Raw genomic sequence first — 19303 nt, forward strand, 5'->3', positions numbered from 1 at the left:
TATTTAATGGGACCTTCATAGGTAAATAATGGACAAAGCCTTTTAAGGGTCATTATAAGCATAATTAAGGAGTTATATAGCATGGGAGGCTTAGCCCTTCCGAATGACGTGCATTAAGGCTCATAGATGTGCTCCAGAGGCTTAAAAATGGTGTGTCCATTAGCAACCTATGGGAGCCGCGCCAAAAGTGTTACATGTGGTACTTCCTGTGACCACAGGAAGTCCCAGTCGTAACTTATCTTATGGGGCCCTCATAGGTAAATAATGGACAAAGCCTATTAAGGGTCATTATAAGCCTAAGTAAGGAGTTCTATAGCTTTAGCCAACAGTAGAGTGTATGAGAGGCTTAGTCCTTCACAATGACGTGCATTAAGGCTCATAGATGTGCCCCAGAGGCTTAAAAATGGTGTGTCCATTAGCTACCTATGGGAGCCGCGCCAAAACTGTTACGTGTGGGACTTCCTTTGACCACAGGAAGTCCCAGTCATAACTTATCTTATGCTGCCCTCATAGGTAAATAATGGACAAAGCCTATTAAGGGTCATTATAAGCCAAAGTAAGGAGTTCTATAGCTTTAGCCAACAGTAGAGTGTATGAGAGGCTTAGTCCTCCACAATGACGTGCATTAAGGCTCATAGATGTGCTCCAGAAGCTTAAAAATGGTGTGTACATTAGCTACCTATGAGGACCCGTCAAATAAGTTACGACTGGCACTTCCTGTGACTCGGCAAAACCACAGGAATTACCAGTCATAACTTATTTGACAGTAGCCTCGTAGGCTTACATTGGACAATACTGTAAACTGTCAATTTTTAAGACTGTAAACATCTTTCTTCTGACAAACCTACAGATGTGTGTCCTAGAAGCACCCTGCATTGGTATATTGCACACCTCAGGCTATTAAAATGCTTTTTTTGCATACAAATGCACTTTTCACAGAAATTAGTCTCTCACCAGCATTTTCAGCAAAAAACTGCTTTATTCTTGTACAAAAATCTCGGGGCTTCGAATGCTAGTTCGACGCACCCTCACGCACCACATATCCGAAGCCCGTGCCCCAAACTTTATAGTCTGGTAGTCTGTTGGCCCCTGTTTCACATACCGAGAGAGTGGCTTACTTGAACCTAGGGAACATTTTCTAGTGCTTTTTCTTGTGTGAAAAGTGTTTTGTACATTAGTAGCCTACCGACCGACTGTCAAATAAGTTACGACTGGGACTTCCTGTGAACCACCGGAAGTCCCAGTCATAACTTATTTGACAGTAGCAGTGTAGGCTAACGGTGGACAATGCTGTAAACGGTCAATTTTTCATACTGTAAACCCATTTTCTTGTTACAAACTACAGATATGTATCCTAGAAGCATCCCATATTGGTATATTGCACACTTCAGGCTGTCAAATGCTCACGTGTTATACAAATGCACTTTTCACAGAAATAAACCTCTGACCAGCATTTTCAATAAAATTCTGCTTTATTTTTGTAGAAAAACCTTGGGGCTTCGAATGCAAGTTCCGAAGCCCGTACCCCTCGTGTACGGAAGTGCTCGAAAAAAAATCACAAAAAATATTCCCAAAAAATAAACGGCCCACAACCTCCCCAAACAGTCGATAGAGACATAACGAGGCGTACCGCTTCAAACTTTGGGAACCGAATGAGGGGGCAGCGAGCAGCTACAGAATTTGAATCGGGGTCATTCGGAGTCCCCGGGGCCGTTCGGGGGTCTCTGTACGATAGCCACCTATGAGAGAAATAGGATATGTTGCAGGTGTCAGAGGCTCCCGTACTGGCCGCGGAGGCCCCAGGAGCCCGAAACCTAACAGAAAGTTGCGTCACGTGGCTCTCGACGACATACCGATAGGGCTAGGTCGGGCTATGAAATTAAGTATTTTTTATTATTTTTCAGACGTCTCTCTCCCTCGCATTGATCTCTATGGGCCATGTGACTGTAAAAGGTCAATTTTTAAGACTGTAAACAGCTTTTGTATGACAAACCTACAGCTATGTATCCTAGAAGCACCCCATATTGGTATATTGCACACTTCAGGCTATTAAAATGCTTATTTTGCTTACAAATGCACTTTTCACAGAAATACATCTCTGAACAGCATTTTCAGCAAAATTCTGCTTTATTCTTGTACAGAAACCTCGGGGCTTCGAATGCTGGTTCTTCACACCCTCACGCACCACATATTCGAAGCCCGTACCCCTCGGTGTACGGAAAGTGCTCGAAAAAATCACAAAAAATATTCCAGAAAAATAAACGGCCCACAACGTCCCCAAAACGTGCATATAGACATAACGAGGCCGTACCGCTTCAAACTTTGGGAACCGAATGAGGGGGCAGCGAGCAGCTACGAATTTGAATCGGGGTCATTCGGAGTCCCCGGGGCCGTTCGGGGGTCTCTGTACGATAGCCACCTATGAGAGAAATAGGATATGTTGCAGGTGTCAGAGGCTCCCTACGGGCCGCGGAGGCCCCAGGAGCCCGAAAATTACAGAAAGTTGCGTCACGTGACTCTCGACGTCATACCGATAGGGCTTGGTCGGGAAGTGAACTTAAATATTTTTTCTTATTTTACATACATCTCCCTGCCTCTAGTGGTTCTCTATGGGCCCGCAAACCCCCTCGCACGTTGGCTCGGGTATCCGACGTCTTTCTGACAGAAACCTCCCCTAAGCACAAACGAGCAAGGTCACGAAGGACGCCCGGCTCCTCTAGGGGGCGCCACGGCCGTGAGGGAGAGAAAAAAGAAAGAAGGGCGGCGAGCGAGACATTTTGGCATCTTTTGGATGTCGCGCCATGCATAGGCAGCAAGGGGCAGCAAATTACCAACTCTAATCGCTCTGCGGACGCAAGGGGGCGAGCGAGACATTTTGGCATCTTTTGCATGTCGCGCCACGCATAGGCAGCAAGGGGCAGCAATCTACCAACTCTAGGCTCTCTGCTGACGCAAGGGTGGCGAGCGAGACGTTTTGGCATCTTTTGGGTGTCGCGCCACGAATAGGCAGCAAGGGGCAGCAAACTAGCAAGTCTAGGCGCGCTGCGGACGTGTGGAAGACTATGGCAGAGTTAGGCGGTCAGGGGGAAGCGAAAGGCTCCTCGGGCATACGGTGATGAAGATTAGGTGGTGAGGGGATGAGTAGACATTTTGTGGCGCGAGGGTCCATGCCCGCAGCACTTTGCCACCCCTTGTGGTGTCCGTACGATGCCTCTCCGGAAAAACGGCCCCTAAACTCCGATAAGGGAAAAAAGTCCCAATCATAATAAGAGTGAGCGAGAATTTGGCATCCAATTCAGGTATACGAGCCCTTCGTCTGCCTAGTCGACCGATGGCAATCTATATGAATGGACAATTGTCCACGATTTACCTAACTTCCCTTGCTACCCCCCACCCCTCAAAAACACAAAATAACCTCTTTAGCCTTCTCAAGACTAAACTTTATTGGGAAGTGCATACTCTACTCTAGCTCATCTTTAATTATTTTAATACATTCTTTCTGCTTATTCCATACTAAAGCCTGTCATAAATAATAATAATTCCCTTTCTGTCGGTCTCTCGACGTTGTGTCGAACCGACAGATTGGGGTTTGTCTTGAGAACCTATCATCTTCTGAGTATTTTGAAAAGGCCAATGAAAATTGGTGAATGAAATTTGCATGCCGGACTCCTCCCCGGATGTCCGGGTATAAAAGGAAGCCGGCATGCTCATTCATTCACCGTTTGTTCTTCAGAGCCTGTGCATCTGATGAGCGACACAGCGGTCTTCAGTGATCAATATTCTGCTGGAATCTATGACGTGGTGCAGCGGACGGTCCCTTCCAGCAGTGACTCTCCCCAGGGATGTCTCGGCAGTTCTGGAGGTGTTTGAGCAAATTTCCTTTTCTAAAATAGCAAATTTCTCCAGTGTGGCTTGTCCCGCTGTTCTCATGGGTGCAACACACTCATCGAGGAGTACGCTGGGGCAGACGTTGTGGATACGTCTTGCCCGCACTGCGGGTGGTTGACGATTCAGACGTTGCGTCACGGGTGGCTGTGTTCCCACGGGACTCAGCCACCACCTCGTCTGCTCCCCGTTCCGTGGCAGCAGGACTACGTCCCTACCATCCGCTATGGCAAGCAGCGAGGGTGATATGAGGATTACTGTGAGCGATAATCCGCCAGCCACTGGCTCACGGACCGTTCGCACCTCGTCTAGCTCGTCTGACCGTTCCCCAGGAGACGGTCCGCCGTCTTATTCCTCAATCACGTATTCGGACACGATGCGTGATGATGAGATGTCTCTTGCAGCATCGGGGGGCAGAGGTGTAAAGAGTACCTGAAAACCATACTTAAGTAAAAGTACAGATACCTTGCAGTGAAAATTACTCCATTACAAGTTACAAGTCACCAATTCCAAAACGACTTCAGTAAAAGTCTCCGAGTATCTGATTTTAACAGTACTTGAGTATTTTACTCATACTGAATGTAGGCTCAAAGAAGCACTAGTCCTCAACACTTAAGAGACACGTCAGTGAAAAACAGTTGATTTGTGAGGAGAGCAATCGCATTTATTTTCTTAAATCATAATAAGACTGAACACCTCAAAATTGCAACAAATCATGGTCGACACCATAACCTACGTCATTACAAACACCCTAAGTCTCATTTAAGCTCAAGTGCTCATAAGTAAACCAAAGTCCTTCAAAAAGGTCTCTTCAATATAACAGATAAATAAAATAATGTTAAGTAGAATTAAAAAGTCAAAGCCTTTTTGCACTGGACATGCTGGTTTGGGCCTCATGGCCAGCTGCAGTCATGTCCTCATTTCACATACACTGTTAGCCCTTACCTGCCATTTCTACAGTAATATATTGGCAACACTGTTGCCAGCTAGTTACTGTAGGTGTTTTACAGTAAACTACTGCAATGGCTGTTTGAAGATACATTATTAAAGAATCTATTAACGCACTTAAGTCACACAGTCTTAGATGAACAAGTGTAAATAACAGATGAACACAATAAATCTGTCAAGATTTCACCAGAGGAGAATTAAACACAAACATCAATAACATCTTCACATATTACAGACACCACTTTCACTTTATTTCTGTCATCTGTGTAAGATCTTATTGAGATTTAACTCTAGTTCATAGTGGTTCAATTATGTTTTAAGTCACCATTATGGCGATCAGTGTTTGCTTTGGTTGGACTCTTTGACTTTCTTGTAGCTTTAAAATGTACACTTATACAATAACACTGAAAGGGACTTTACAGGAACCGCAACTTTATGTTTGCTTAGTAACTGAAGATACATCTGAAAGAATTCAATCATTAAATAATAATAATATAGCATTTAAGATTTATTAAGATATGTTTGGTAAAGTGATTACATGTTATAATGGAAAGATCTCTGTCAGAAAATCTTTCTTTGCAATTGAGACACAGTTAGACACTTGACATACAAACCTCATCAATGGTGACAAACAATCATGAATGAGTTTTGTACTATGTACCCAGCATGCATTGCAGCATGAAGCTGTTCAGTTGATTGTCACCATTGTTGAGATTCATATGTGAATTGTTCATTTCTCTGTGTCCGACTCATTCTATAGGTTAATATTTTGTCTATATAGTGTGAGAGCACTTTTGAAAATTGAAATACTATACATTCTTTTTACTGGTTTACATCACTTCATGGCAATAGTCCCACCATATGGTCAAATTTTGAGCAAACATGTTTAGAGCACATTTAGGAAGAGTTAGTTTTAAAAATAAGAGCTTTTATAGATGTGTGACCTACAGTAACTAGCTGGCAACAGTGTTGCCAATATATTACTGTAGAAATAGCGGGTAAGGGCAAACCGTGTATAAACCGCCAGCGATTGACATCTACCTGATACTGCACTCATATTCACATAAAGAAGCCATGTTGACAAGTTTTTGTAAGTTAGGGCAAAATCCACAAGATTGTAGTACCTTCATTGCCCTGTAAATGGCGATATTAATTATAAGATAGGTGTCATGCAAAATGTAATGTGTAATTGCATTAGTCATTACAAATGTAGTGGAGTAAAGAGTACATATACTTGTTCAAAAATGTAATTAAGTAGAGAGTAAAAGTTGCTAATATCTTTAATACTCAGTACAACTACAAAGTAGCCAAAAAGATACTTAAGTAAAGTAACTAAGTACATTTACTCCAATACTTTACACCACTGTCGGGGGGTGACGTGCTGCCATCCGACTCCGACGATTCCTCGGGCTCCCTCCCTCAGGGGGTCGAGTCCAGGATGAAGCGGACGTCGAAATGTCAGCCATGCTTTCCTGGGCCGCCGTGAGTGTTGGGTTGCAGTGCCCGCACTGCCTCTCCCGGCACTCGCGGCTGGCTACATGGCGCCTCGGGTTTGAGCGCGGCTCCAAGCCGCGCCCGCCCTCAGTGCCGTGTTTACCGGAAGTGCATGAGGAACTTAGTAAGACCTGGAAACGCCCCCTTTCCGGCACATTTCATGTCAAACAAAGTTCTGTCACCCTCTCTTCCCTCGAGGTTGGGACAGCTAGAGGATACGTCGATGTCCCCCAGGTGGAGTATGCCGCCGCGGTGCACTCATGCCCGTGCCTCGTACCTCCCTGTAGGGTTGGGGTGCCGTGTGCAAAGGGCACGAAGTGTCGGGGCGATGGACGGGCCCCTGCCTGCGATGGCAGATCAACTGCCTAGAGTTGTTGGTTGTGCTACTTGCATTGAGGAGGCTACTACCTCTCGTGCAGGGCAAGCACGTGCTGGTCCGGTCGGACAGCACAACTGCCGTAGCATATATCAACCACCAGGGTGGCATTCGCTCATGGCAGTTAACACGACTCGCCCGATACCTCCTCCTGTGGAGTCAACAGGTGATCAGCTCCCTGCAAGCCACACACATCCCAGGTGACCTGAACCAGACAGCCGACGTGCTCTCTTGTCAGTTGACGCCTCGCGGAGAGTGGAGACTCCACCCCCGCGCAGTCCAGCTCATTTGGGTGCAGTTCGTACTGGCCCAACCGCACTTGGTTCTCAGAGCTAATGCTCTTGACGGCAACTCCCCCCCTGACCGATTCCCCTGACGAAGGAGGAAAGTCTCTAGGACAGCACAACCTGATCATTAGGTTCCTAAGGGGCGCGAGAAGGCTGAATCCTCCTCGTCCGTGCTCCTAGAACTCGGGCCCGGTGATTCTCATGTTATCCTGAGACCTCGGCCCGGCTACGTGCCCAAAGTTCCCACCACTCCCCTTCAAGACCAGGTGGTGACCTTGCAGGCGCTCCCCACCGGGGAGGAAGACCCAACCCCATCAATGTTGTGTCCAGTACGTGCATTGTGCCTCTACTTGGACCGCACACAGAGCTCAGGAGCTCTGAGCAGCTCTTTGTCTGTTTTGGAGGTCAGCAGAAGTGGAGGGCTGTCTCAAATCAGAGATTGCGCCAATCTCTGTTTTGAGACAGCCCTCCACTTCTGCTGACCTACGTCACTACGGCGTACCGGTCCCAAAATCACTCATGCCCACTGGCAGTGAGAGCTCACTCCACCCGGAGTATAGCATCCTCTCGGGCACTGGCTCAGGGCACCTCTCTGGCAGACATCTGCAGACTGCAAGGTTCTATAGACTCCGCTTAAAACCGGTGTCAGCTCGAGTCTTGCATGGCAACAGGTAAGACCGGCGTATGCCTGCGAAAGCACCTTCCCTCCTCCTAGGTGGGTCAGCATGATATTTTCGCCTCCCTTCTTCCCCCACCGGGTGAAGAACAGGCATTCCATCCATCACTAAGCACCTCCTGTGGGCGGGCGGGCTGGGCAGAGCAGCCCTGCCCCTTTAGGCCGGGTACCAGCTGAGTTATCTAGCACATAGCTCTAACCAGACCTAGTGCTCCAGACGTACTAACCCCCCAGCAGGGTTCCATCTGATGTATCCTCATGATTGGTTCCCACCTTGGTAACCCATGACCTTCCCTAGGTGGACCTGCTCCTTGCGGTTAACTCCTTCAGTCCGCACATTCCTCCCATGAGTTCTCCCCTACTGGCGAGACCATGTTGCTGTCTCCACTAAACACCTCCCTACGGTAGGAAGTGGTCTCTGTAGCGCGTCCCCTCATTGAGGAAATAGCGCTTACCCAGTGGCCCTTACGGTACCAAAGCCTACCGAAGGCAGGGGCTTCCCACCTTTTCCAAAAGCTCTGGGACCCCCTATCTATCCACTGGAAGGTTACAATGTCGCACTAGCACTCACGTCTGACATGCCCAGGCCAGTCACCGTCGCTTCGCTAGAGAAGTTGGGCAGAGTACGCCAAGAATTCCCTCCGTCAACCTGCCATAGGACTCACTCCGTTCCAATGTGTACCACTCTGAGATACCTGCAATCAACCTCTGGTTCCAGGAGAGCGAGAGGGTCAGGGACGCAGCTCATCAACACCTCCAGAGAGCCATCCGCCGCCACAAGATCAAAGCAGACGTACCAGCCAGGCCAAAAGGTGTGGCTCTCTACGAGGGACATCAGGATGAGACTGCCATCTAAAAAGCTAAGTCCCAGATTTGTTTGCCACTTTTCCATAGTCAAGCAAATAAATCCGGTCACATACCTTCTTAGATTACCCCCAGCTATCACATTCCAGCATTCCACGTATCACTCCTCAAGCCTTATCATTCACCTGCATCATGTCTTTCCACATAGCCTGGTCCGTGGATGAGCCCCCTCTTCCTTCCTTGGATGTGGAAGACTGGGAAGGATATGGCCCGGAGGAATGCTCCTGGGTGCACTGGGATGACATCCTTGACCCAGAGCTCCTCACCACCTTTCACCGGGACCAGCCCAGTCGAACAGCCCCACGAGGCAGGGGTAAACCACCGTTGCGACAGAGGTTGCAGTCCTAAGGAGTGGACCGTGGAGGGGGGTACTGTCACAGAGACACCAGGCTCTCTCACCACTCCCACACGCCGCTCACGCTCCCCAGAGTTTTGATCACCTGCACTCAATCATCAACCTCATCAGCCTCACCATAAAGGACTCACACAGTCAGCGTCTGGTCTCAAAATTGAATACAGACTCTCCACCGGTTACCTACCAGTTTTCTACGTGTTTCCAAGTCTTCTAAATGATTCCAAGTCTTCAGAGTGATTCATAGTCTTCCACGTGTTTCCAAGAATTCAGAGAGAGTGATTCCAAGTATTCTACGTGTCTGCAAGCCTTCCAAGTTCTCCACGGTTCCCACTCACCTGCACACTCCCAGATTCACCTGCCAGCCATCCATGATCTCCTGGAACTAAAGACGGTAACAACCATATGCTTCTATCATCTGTTTACATCTATGTCTTTACTCACCTGTGCTAACATTGTGTGCAAATAAAACCATTTCTGAACTCTCATCTCGTATGCTAGTGGTTCTGTTTCAAGTGCAAGTTGTTCTTCAGATAGGACATCTTAAACGTGGTTTATGTTTACAACTCAATTCTATACATTTTTTGTTTCCTAGTTTTATCTTGTATAAAATTGTCAATTTAAATGCTATCAATTTAATGTAGATCTTAGGATTGTTTTTTAAGCAAGACAAATGCTCTGATCTGCACATTATAGATTCAAATAAGTTATTAATCCCTAATTATAATAAATATTGTTATAGCCACCTAACTTGATCTCAGGTTATCTTGATTTCAAAATGATCTACATTTTATAAACAGACATCAGAAACAATGTAAAAAGTGGCATTACTCAATGCACTACGGTTTCTTGCATCATGAGTTCATCATGATTCACATTGCGACATAAGTGAAAAAAGTGAAGTGCTCATGTTGCTGATCCCAAGTGGATTTTTAAAATGTGATAAGGCAGAGCCTTTTCCTTTTCCTACACAAAGCCTCAGGCTCTGCCTTCATATAGGAATGGCAAAGAGGGCAGTGTCACTTCTGCTGCTCTATAGTGCTTGTGTCCTAGTGGTAGCTGAAGTCTGTAGACTGGTGAGCGACCCATCACCCCCACTACTTTCTGCTGAAAGAGACATCAACATTGGGGCAATTTTTACAATCCATACAACAGCTGTCCTACAGATACATCCATTCACTGCCAAACCAGAACCAACAAAATGCATCAGGTCTCTATGAAAAAACACTTTTTGACATCACGCATTATAAATACTATACTGTAAAATAAATTCTATCAAAATACTATTTTAACGATTCTTTGTCTAATGATGATTATTTTTACAGCTTAAACTTGCGTGAGTTTAAATTTGCTCAGATGTTGATTTTTGCTCTTGAGGAGATTAACAACAGCAAACAACTATTGCCTGGTTTCACTTTGGGCTATAAAATATATGAAGCCTGTGGCTCTGTGTCTCAGACTGCCTTATCAAGCATGGCTTTAATGAATGGCTATGAAGAGACTTTGCATGATGAGTCCTGTACTAAACCACCATTTGTTCATGCCATTGAAGGAGAATCAAGCTCTTCTCCCACTATTGGTATGGCCTCTTTAGTAGGCCCATTCAGCATCCCTGTTGTAAGAACTCTTTTTTTCTGCCACACATTAAATTTATTCATGATAACCTGATCCTCTTTAGGAACCATGTTTCAATGAAAATGTAACTCCATTACAACTGTAAATATGAAAAGTACTATGTCATGTACATTATTTGTATAGCAGTGATAAATAGTGGAGTAAAAACTCTTATTTCTCGTTTTTTGCAGATCAGTCATTTTGCCACATGTGCATGCCTGAGTGACAAAAAAAGATTCACATCCTTCTTCAGAACAATACCCAGTGATTATTACAAAAGCAAAGCGCTGGCTCAGCTTGTCAAACACTTCGGCTGGACTTGGCTTGGAACGGTGAGGAGTCGCAATGACTATGGTAACAATGGAATTGCAGCTTTTGAAAACATGGCACAACAAGAGCGAATTTGTATTGAATACTCAGAGGCCATAATCAGAACTGATCCACAAGAGCAGCTCCTAAAGACACTGGAAGTGATAAAAAAAGGCCACAGCCAGGGTGGTGGTGGCTTTTATATCACTCAGTGATTTTGTTCCCCTCCTGAAATTAATGGCACAACAGAACATCACTGGGCTGCAGTGGGTCGGCAGTGAATCCTGGATCACTTCTCAAATTATAGCAGAAACAAAGGAATATAGTTTCCTCACAGGATCTGTGGGCTTTGCTGTAGCTAATGCCAAGCATGACGGCCGTCAAGAGTTTCTAGTGACTGTGCACCCTGATCAAGAACCAAAAAATGAACTTTTGAAGGAATTCTGGGAAACTGCTTTTCAGTGCACTTTCAGAAACACCGGCAGTGGGAAACGTGTCTGTACGGGCTCAGAACGCTTAACAGAACTACAAAATGAATATACTGATGTATCAGAGCTGCGCATAGCAAATAAAGTGTACACATCAGTGTATGCTATCGCACATGCACTACATAATTTAATAAATGATGTCAAATCTGCCACCAACATCAGCAAAGGAGATCGTCTCGGTTACGTTGTAACCTCGGTTCCCTGATGGAGGGAACGAGACGTTGTGTCGAACCGACAGATGGGGTTCGTCCCTGAGAACCAATCGTTTCCGACTGCTTAGAAAAGGCCAATGAAAATTGGCAAATGAAATTTGCATCATGCAAATTTGCACCAAATTTGAAAAATGCACCATTCATTCACCTTAGTTCTGAGGAGCCTGAGACCTCTCACGACTGCTGCAGAGGACAGCACGTGTTGTGGCAAGAGGACACAACGTCTCGTTCCCTCCATCAGGGAACCGAGGTTACAACGTAACCGAGATGTTCCCTTTCTGTCGGTCTCTCGACGTTGTGTCGAACCGACAGATGGGGTTCCAATGGAAAACGCCATAACACGGTGCCCTGTCACAATCTCAACGAAGCGACGGTGACAGGCCTGGGCGTGTCAGCCGTCAACGCTACCGCGAAATTGTAACCTACCAGTTGGTAGGTAGGGGGTTCCAGAGCTTTCTTGAAAGATGGGAAGGCCCCTACCTTCGGCCTCACAGGCGGCGGCCTTGTTTCTCTAACAGCGAGAAGCCGCCCGGAACCGTAAGGCACTGGGTAAGCGCTACTTCCTCAAGTGGGGGATGCGCTACAGAGACCGCTTCCTACCGCAGGGAGGAGAATAGTGGAGATACCAACATGGTCTCACCGATAGGGAAGAACTCATGGGAAGAAAGTGCGGCTGAAGAAACACCGCGAGGTGGAGGTCCACCCTGGGAGGTCATGGGTTACCAAGGTGGGAACCAGCATGAGGATACATCAGACGGAACCGCCCTGCTGGGGAGTTGCAACGTCTGGTAGCACTAGGTCCGGTTAGAGCTATGCAGCGAATAACTCAGGTGAACCCGGCCTATGGGGCAGGGCTGCTCTGCCCAGCCCGCCCCAGGGGGTGCTTGCTTAGTGATGGAAGGAGTGCCTGTTCTTCGCCCAGTGGGGAAAGAATGGAGGCTGAATCGGTATACTGACCCACTCGAGAGAGGGGGAAAAAACCGAACAGGCGTACACCCTACCAGTTGCCGGTCTTGCCTGATGCCCGCAAGACTCGAGCTGACTGGTTTTACGCGGAGGCAGTAGGACCTCGCGAAGGTGATGGGAGTAGCCCAACCCGCAGCTCTGCAAATGTCTGCCAGAGAGGCGCCTCGAGCCAGTGCCCACGAGGAGGCCATCGACGACGCCCATGATCCAGTGCGTCAATCTCTGTTTGAGACAGCCCTCCCTGCTGATCTCCAAAACAGACAAAGAGCTGCTCAGAGATACTGTGGCTCTGCGTGCGGTTCAAGCAGAGGCGCAATGCGCATACTGGACACAACACGGATGAGGTTGGGTCTTCCTCCCCGGTGGGGACCGCCTGTAAGTTCACCACCTGGTGTCTCGGGGGAGTGGTGGGAACTTTGGGCACGTAGCCGGGCCGGGATCTCAGGATAGCGTGAGAATAACCGGGCCCGAGTTCTAGGCAATCTGTGGACACGGAGAATGCTTGTAGGTCCGCTACCCTCTTGAGCGTCCTCCCGAGAGCCGTCTTCATCGTGAAGTGAGAAAGAGCGGCATCTCCGAGGGGCTCCAGGACCGCATCAAGGTCGTAAGAGGGTACGGAGCGCGGGTGATGTCCCGCACCCCTAGGAACCAAATGATCAGGTTGTGCTGTCCTAGAGACTACCAGCAACTGGGTCGTGATGAGCGGCAACAGCGGCTACATACACGTTCAGTGTGGAAGGGGAGAGATTATTCTCGAGTCTCTGGAAGGACCGCAACCACCTGATCAAGCAACTCCGCGGGTCTTCTCTCGAGAAGAGCACCAGGATGAGAAGAGGCACCACTAGGCGTATCGTCACCTAGTGGCCAGGGCCCTAGCCTGAGTAGTGGTCTAAACCGCCGCAGGGGTTAGGCCACTCAGAATCTTCTCGCTCCGTCCAGGGGCCAGACATGGAGGTTCCAGAGGTCTAGCCCGTGATGCCATAACGTGCCCTTCCCCTGGGAAAGCAGGTCCTTTGTCAGGGGAATCGGCCAGGGGGGAGCTGTCGTCAAGAGCATTAGCTCCGAGAACCAAGTCCGGTTGGGCCAGTATGGCGCAACTAGCACACTTGATGCTCCTCTTCCCTGACCTTGCACAGGGTCTGTGCAGTGAGGCTCACTGGGGGAAGACGTACTTCCGCTTATCCCACGGCCAGCTGTGCGCTAGAGCCTCCGTGCCGAGGCAGGGAGTACCTTAGCGGCAATGGGTGGTGTCCAGGGAGGCGAAGGGGACTACCTGAGCCCGCCCTGACTGTCCCAAATGAGCTGGCTACGCGGGGGTGGAGTCGCCACTCTCCGCGAGGCGTAACTGACGAGAGAGCACATCGGCTGTCTGGTTCAGGTCACCTGGGATATGTGTGGCCCTGCGGACTCCACAGGAGGAGGCGTCGGGCGAGTCGTGTTAGCTGCCATAAGCGAACGCCACCCTGGCGGTTAAACACGCTACGGCAGTTGTGCAGTCCGACCGGACCAGCACGTGCTCGTTCTGCACAGGAGGTCGTAACCCCTTCAGTGCGGGTAGCACATCCAACAACTCTAGGCAATTGAATGCCTGCGCAGGCGGGGGCTCGTCCATCGCCCTGACACTGCGTGCCCGTTGCACACGGCACCCCAACCTTGCAGGGAGGCGTCTGTCGACCCTGACGCGTCTCGCCTGCCCGAGAGGGACCCCCGTCCGTAAAAAAGGTCATTGAGACCAAGGGGTTAGGGTGCGTCGGCAGAAAAGCGTAATCACCATCCGCCTGCTGCTGGTGTGCCACGCTCTCCAGGGAACTCGACTCTGTAGCCTGTGTTGGAGCGGTCTCATGTGCATCAACCTGAGGGGTATCACCACCGTCGAGGATTCCATGTACCCAGGAGCCTCCTCCCGCTGACTGCTTGAAAAATTCCAGGCAGTACAACACTGACTGAGCGCAACCGCGCTGTAATGGAGACAGAGTTGAGTTCCATACCAAAAAAGAGTATGCTCTGCACAGAGGAGAGCTTGCTCCCTTTCGGTTGACCTGTGGTCCCAATCGATCTAGGTGCTGGAGCACTAGGTCCCTGTGTGTACATAACAGATCTCACGAGTGTGTCAAATGAGCCAGTCGTCGAGATAGTTTAGTACCCGCACACCTCTCTCCCTGAGGGGAGTGAGGGCGGCTTCCACGATCTTCGTAAAGACCGTGGGGACAGGGACAGACCGAAGGGGAGGACTCTGTACTAATATGCCGACCCTCGAAAGCGAACCGTAGGAACGGGCGATGACGAGGGAGAAGAGACATGAGTTTAAGCATCCTTCAGGTCGATTGTCATGAATCCATCTTGACATCTGACAGATGCCAGGACACGCTTCTGCGTAAGCATCCTGAACGGCAGCTTGAGTAGGTGCCTGTTCAGGGTACGCAGATCTAGCGACCCACGCTCTTTTGGGGACGATGAAGTACGGGCTGTAAAACCCATTGAACATCTCGGCTAGAGGGACGAGCACGATCGCTTCCTCACCAGAGGGGTGGCGACCTCGGCCCGTACAACGGGGCATCCTTGCCTCTGCTGAGGTTAAGAGGATGCCCCGAAACTTGGGCAGGCGTCCAGGGAGTGGATCGCGTAGCCGAGACGGACCGTATTCCGTAGTCACCGTGACGGTTTGGGAAGCTCTTGACAGGCTCCTAGGGACCGACAGGGAGGCTAGGGGTACGCTCTGCTTCATCGACCTCCCGGGGGTGGTTCGATGGCTGGCAGTACGGATCCCTCGCCGTGGGGGGGGACCCCCGGGGAGGAGATCGGCTCTGCAGTTTTACCTGTCTGGCGAAGATGTAGCACAAAGCACCATCGAATGAGAGTGCTTGGCCTGATGATTATCCTCGACATTGGGTCTCGCCGCAATGTCGAGTTGCCGAACACCGTCGTGCAGAGGGTGAGAGCGGCTGTGATAATACCCAGACGTTATGTGGCACAAAGCACCGTCGATTGAGAGTGCTTAGGCTGCTCATTATCCTCGACATTGGGTCTTGCCGCAATGTCGAGTTGCCGAACACCTTCGTGTAGAGGGTGAGAGCGACTGTGATAATACCCAGACGATATGTGGCACAAAGCACCGTCGATTGAGAGTGCTTAGGCTGCTGATTATCCTCGACATTGGGTCTCACCGTGACGCAACGTCGAGTTGCCGAACACCGTCGTGTAGAGGGTGAGAGCGGCTGATATAAACGCCCAGAGAGGGAGAAAAACTTTAGAAAGGTATTCTCGAACTCCCTGGGGTCTTCCCATGAGGGCCGCATTGGCTTTCGCCGCGGCTGCTGATGGGGTGGTGGTCTCCTCTTCGATGTCTCGAAGAGGACCAGGGCTGCTGGGAAGCAGACGGTGCACGGGATCTCGGCGGCCAGAGGGCGGTCGAGTCGCGGCTGGGGAGGACATACGTGATATCCTCTATCTGCTCCCTAACTGTCGAACCCGACAGTATCACCAAACAGCCCCCCCTTGCGAGATGGGTGCATCGAGAAAGCGGACTTTCTCAGAGTTACTCACCTGTGCAAGGTTCAGCCAGAGGTGTCTCTCCTGGACCATAAGTGTGGACATCGCCCGACCCAGGGCCCGCGCGATCACCTTGTTCGCCCGAGAGCGAGGTCGGTGAAGCCGCGGAGTTCCTGCATAAGCGCTGGGTCGGTCTTACCCTCGTGGAGCTCTCTCCGCGCATTGGCCTGCAGGAAGGCCATAGCATGGAGAGAGGGGACAGCTTGGCCCGCAGCAGAGTAAGCTCTCGACACCTCAGATGCCGAAAAGCCTACGTGCTTTGGACGGGAGTTTAGGTCGAGCCCCGGGGGACATCGACGTATCCTCTAGCTGCCCCACCATCGAGGGAAGAAAGGGTGATGGAACTAGTTGACGTGTACGCGCCGAAGGGGGCGTTCCAGGTCGTACTAGGTTCCTCATGCACTTCCGGGGGAACACGGCACTGAGGGCGAGTGCGGCTTGGAGCCGCTCTCAAGCCCGAAGTACCGTGTATCCAGCCGCGAGCGTTGGGAGAGGCAGTGCGGTGCACCGCAACCCAAAGCCGGCGGCCCGGGAAAGCATGGCTGACATTTCGACATCCGCTTCTTCCTGATCTCGACCCCCCGAGGGAGGGAGCTTCAAGGAATCGTCGGAGTCTGATGCCAGTAAGTCACCCTCCGATGCTGCAACAGACACCTCATCATAACGTACTGTATCCGATACGTAATTGAGGAATAAGACGGCGGACCGTCTTATGGGGAACGGTCAGACGAGCAAAGCGAGGTGCGAACGGTCCGCGAGCCAGTGGCTGATGGATTAGCGCTCACAGTAATCCTCATATCACCCTCGCTGCTCGCCGTAGCGGGCGGCAGGGCCGTAGTCCTGCCATCATGGAACGGGAAGCAGACAAGGTGGTGGCTGAGTCCCGTGGGAACACAGCCACCCGTGACGCAACGTCTGAATCGTCAGCCGCCCGCAGTGCGGGCAGGACGTATCCACAATATCTGCCCCAGCGTACTGGAAGCAGATATCGTGTCCGTCCCCCTCCTCGATGAATGTGTTGCACCCAAGAGAACAGCGGGACATGCCACACTGGAGAATTTAACTCTTTTTGTGAATGCAGACGGTGCCTCACCGACACCTCTCGAACACCTCTGGAACCGCCGAGACGCCCAGGGGAAGTCGCTGCAGGAAGGGACAGTCCGCTGCACCACGTCGTAGAACCGGCAATGTAGAGAGTCTTTGCTAAGCAGCAAGAGAAGATCTTCATAACCGAAGGCTCCGAAGAACAAAAGGTGAATGAATGGTGCACGCCATCTCCCTTTTATACCCGGATGTCCGGGGCGGAGTCCGGCATGCAAATTTCATTTGCCAATTTTCATTGGCCTTTTCTAAGCAGTCGGAAACTATTGGTTCTCAGGGACGAACCCCATCTGTCGGTTCGACACAACGTCGAGAGACCGACAGAAAGGGAACTGCTCACACCACAAAAGGTGATTACGAGGAAAAACAATTAGATTAGAAAAGTCAGACTGAAACCAATTATACTTGTGTTTATTCTCAGGTGTTGAAGTATATTAGAGATGTCAATTTCACTGTCAAAACTGGTGAGAACATCTTTTTTGATGCGAGTGGTGACCCAGTGGCAAAATATGATCTGGTGAACTGGCAGCCTGCTGAAGATGGAAGTCTGCAGTTTAAACTGGTTGGTGTGTATGACAGCTCACTGCCTTCAGAGACACTCCTTCAAGTTGATCAAGAAAACATGGTATGGGCTGAAAACAGCAGACAGGTAAGTCAACCATAAACAGATTTAAGACAATATGGCTTAAAATATATAAAAGAAAAAACACTGAAAAAATATGCAATCAAGCAACTGACTTATTTTTTCAAAGGTGCCTGTGTCTGTGTGCAGTGAGAGTTGTCCTCCAGGCACTAGGAAGGCTGTACAGAAAGGAAGACCTGTCTGCTGTTATGACTGTATTCCATGTGCAGATGGCAAAATCAGTAACAGCACAGGTAAATACTAGTACATGTTAGCTATACCTAACAATAGACAGAGACCTTGTGATGTGCTTTTTATTCAAATAATCTTTTTTCAATTCCTTCCTCACAGATTCCAGTGACTGCTTTCCTTGTGATTTGGAGTATTGGTCCAATGAAAACATAAACAGATGTGTATTAAAAGTCACTGAATTCCTTTCCTATACAGAAATCATGGGGATTGTGCTTTCTATTTGTTCTGTCTTTGGAGCATTATTAAGTAAAATGGTATCTTTTGTGTTTTATCTTCATAAAGAAACACCTATCGTGAGAGCCAACAACTCAGAGCTGAGCTTCCTGCTACTCTTTTCATTGGCTCTGTGTTTTCTCTGTTTACTTACTTTCATTGGTCGCCTCACTGAGTGGTCCTGTATGTTACGTCACACAGCGTTTGGTATCACTCTCCGAGGCTCCCCTCGGCACGGATGCCCTAGTGCACAGCTGGCTGCGGGACAAGCGGAAGTACGCCTTCCCCCCCAGTGAGCCTCATTGCACAGACTCTGTGCAAGGTCAGGGAAGAGGAGCATCAAGTGTTACTCATTGCGCAACACTGGCCCAACCGGACGTGGTTCTCGGAGCTAATGCTCTTGACGACAGCTCCCCCTTGGCCGATTCCCCTGATGAAGGACCTGCTTTCCCAGGGGAAGGGCACGTTATGGCATCCCAGGCCAGACCTCTGGAACCTCCATGTCTGGCCCCTGGATGGGACTAGGTGATCCTGAGTGGCCTACCCCCTGCGGCGGTTAAGACCATTACTCAGGCTAGGGCCCTGGCCACTAGGTGGCTATACGCCTGTAAGTGGTGCCTCTTCTCATCCTGGTGCTCTTCTCGAAGAGAAGACCCACGGAGTTGCTCGATCGGGAACGTGCTGTCCTTCCAGAGACTCGAGAGTAATCTCTCCCCTTCCACACTGAACGTGCATGTAGCCGCTATTGCCGCTCTCTAAGTCTCTAGGACAGCACAACCTGATTATTTGGTTCCTAAGGGGGACGTACCCTCTTGTGACCTTGATGCGGTCCTGGAGCCCCTCGGAGATGCCGCTCTTTCTCACCTCACAATGAAGATGGCTCTCCGGATGGCGCTCAAGAGGGTAGCGGACCTACAAGCATTCTCCGTGTCCACAGATTGCCTAGAACTCGGGCCTGGTGATTCTCACACTATCCTGAGACCCCGGCCCGGCTACGTGCCCAAAGTTCCCACCACTCCCCCTAGACACCAGGTGGTGAACTTACAGGCGCTCCCCACCGGGGAGGAAGACCTTACCCCATCCGTGTTGTGTCCA

At 49.7% G+C, this 19303-nt stretch overlaps 1 pseudogene; it reads left to right on the forward strand.

Moving 5' to 3' along the window:
* The first annotated feature begins 9774 nt into the window (after positions 1-9774).
* On the forward strand, positions 9775-18611 carry LOC130551312 (extracellular calcium-sensing receptor-like; annotated as a pseudogene).
* The last annotated feature ends 692 nt before the right edge of the window (positions 18612-19303 follow it).

The sequence above is a fragment of the Triplophysa rosa genome, unplaced genomic scaffold, assembly GCF_024868665.1.
Source record: "Triplophysa rosa unplaced genomic scaffold, Trosa_1v2 scaffold8_ERROPOS2389207, whole genome shotgun sequence".
Classification (NCBI taxonomy): domain Eukaryota; kingdom Metazoa; phylum Chordata; class Actinopteri; order Cypriniformes; family Nemacheilidae; genus Triplophysa; species Triplophysa rosa.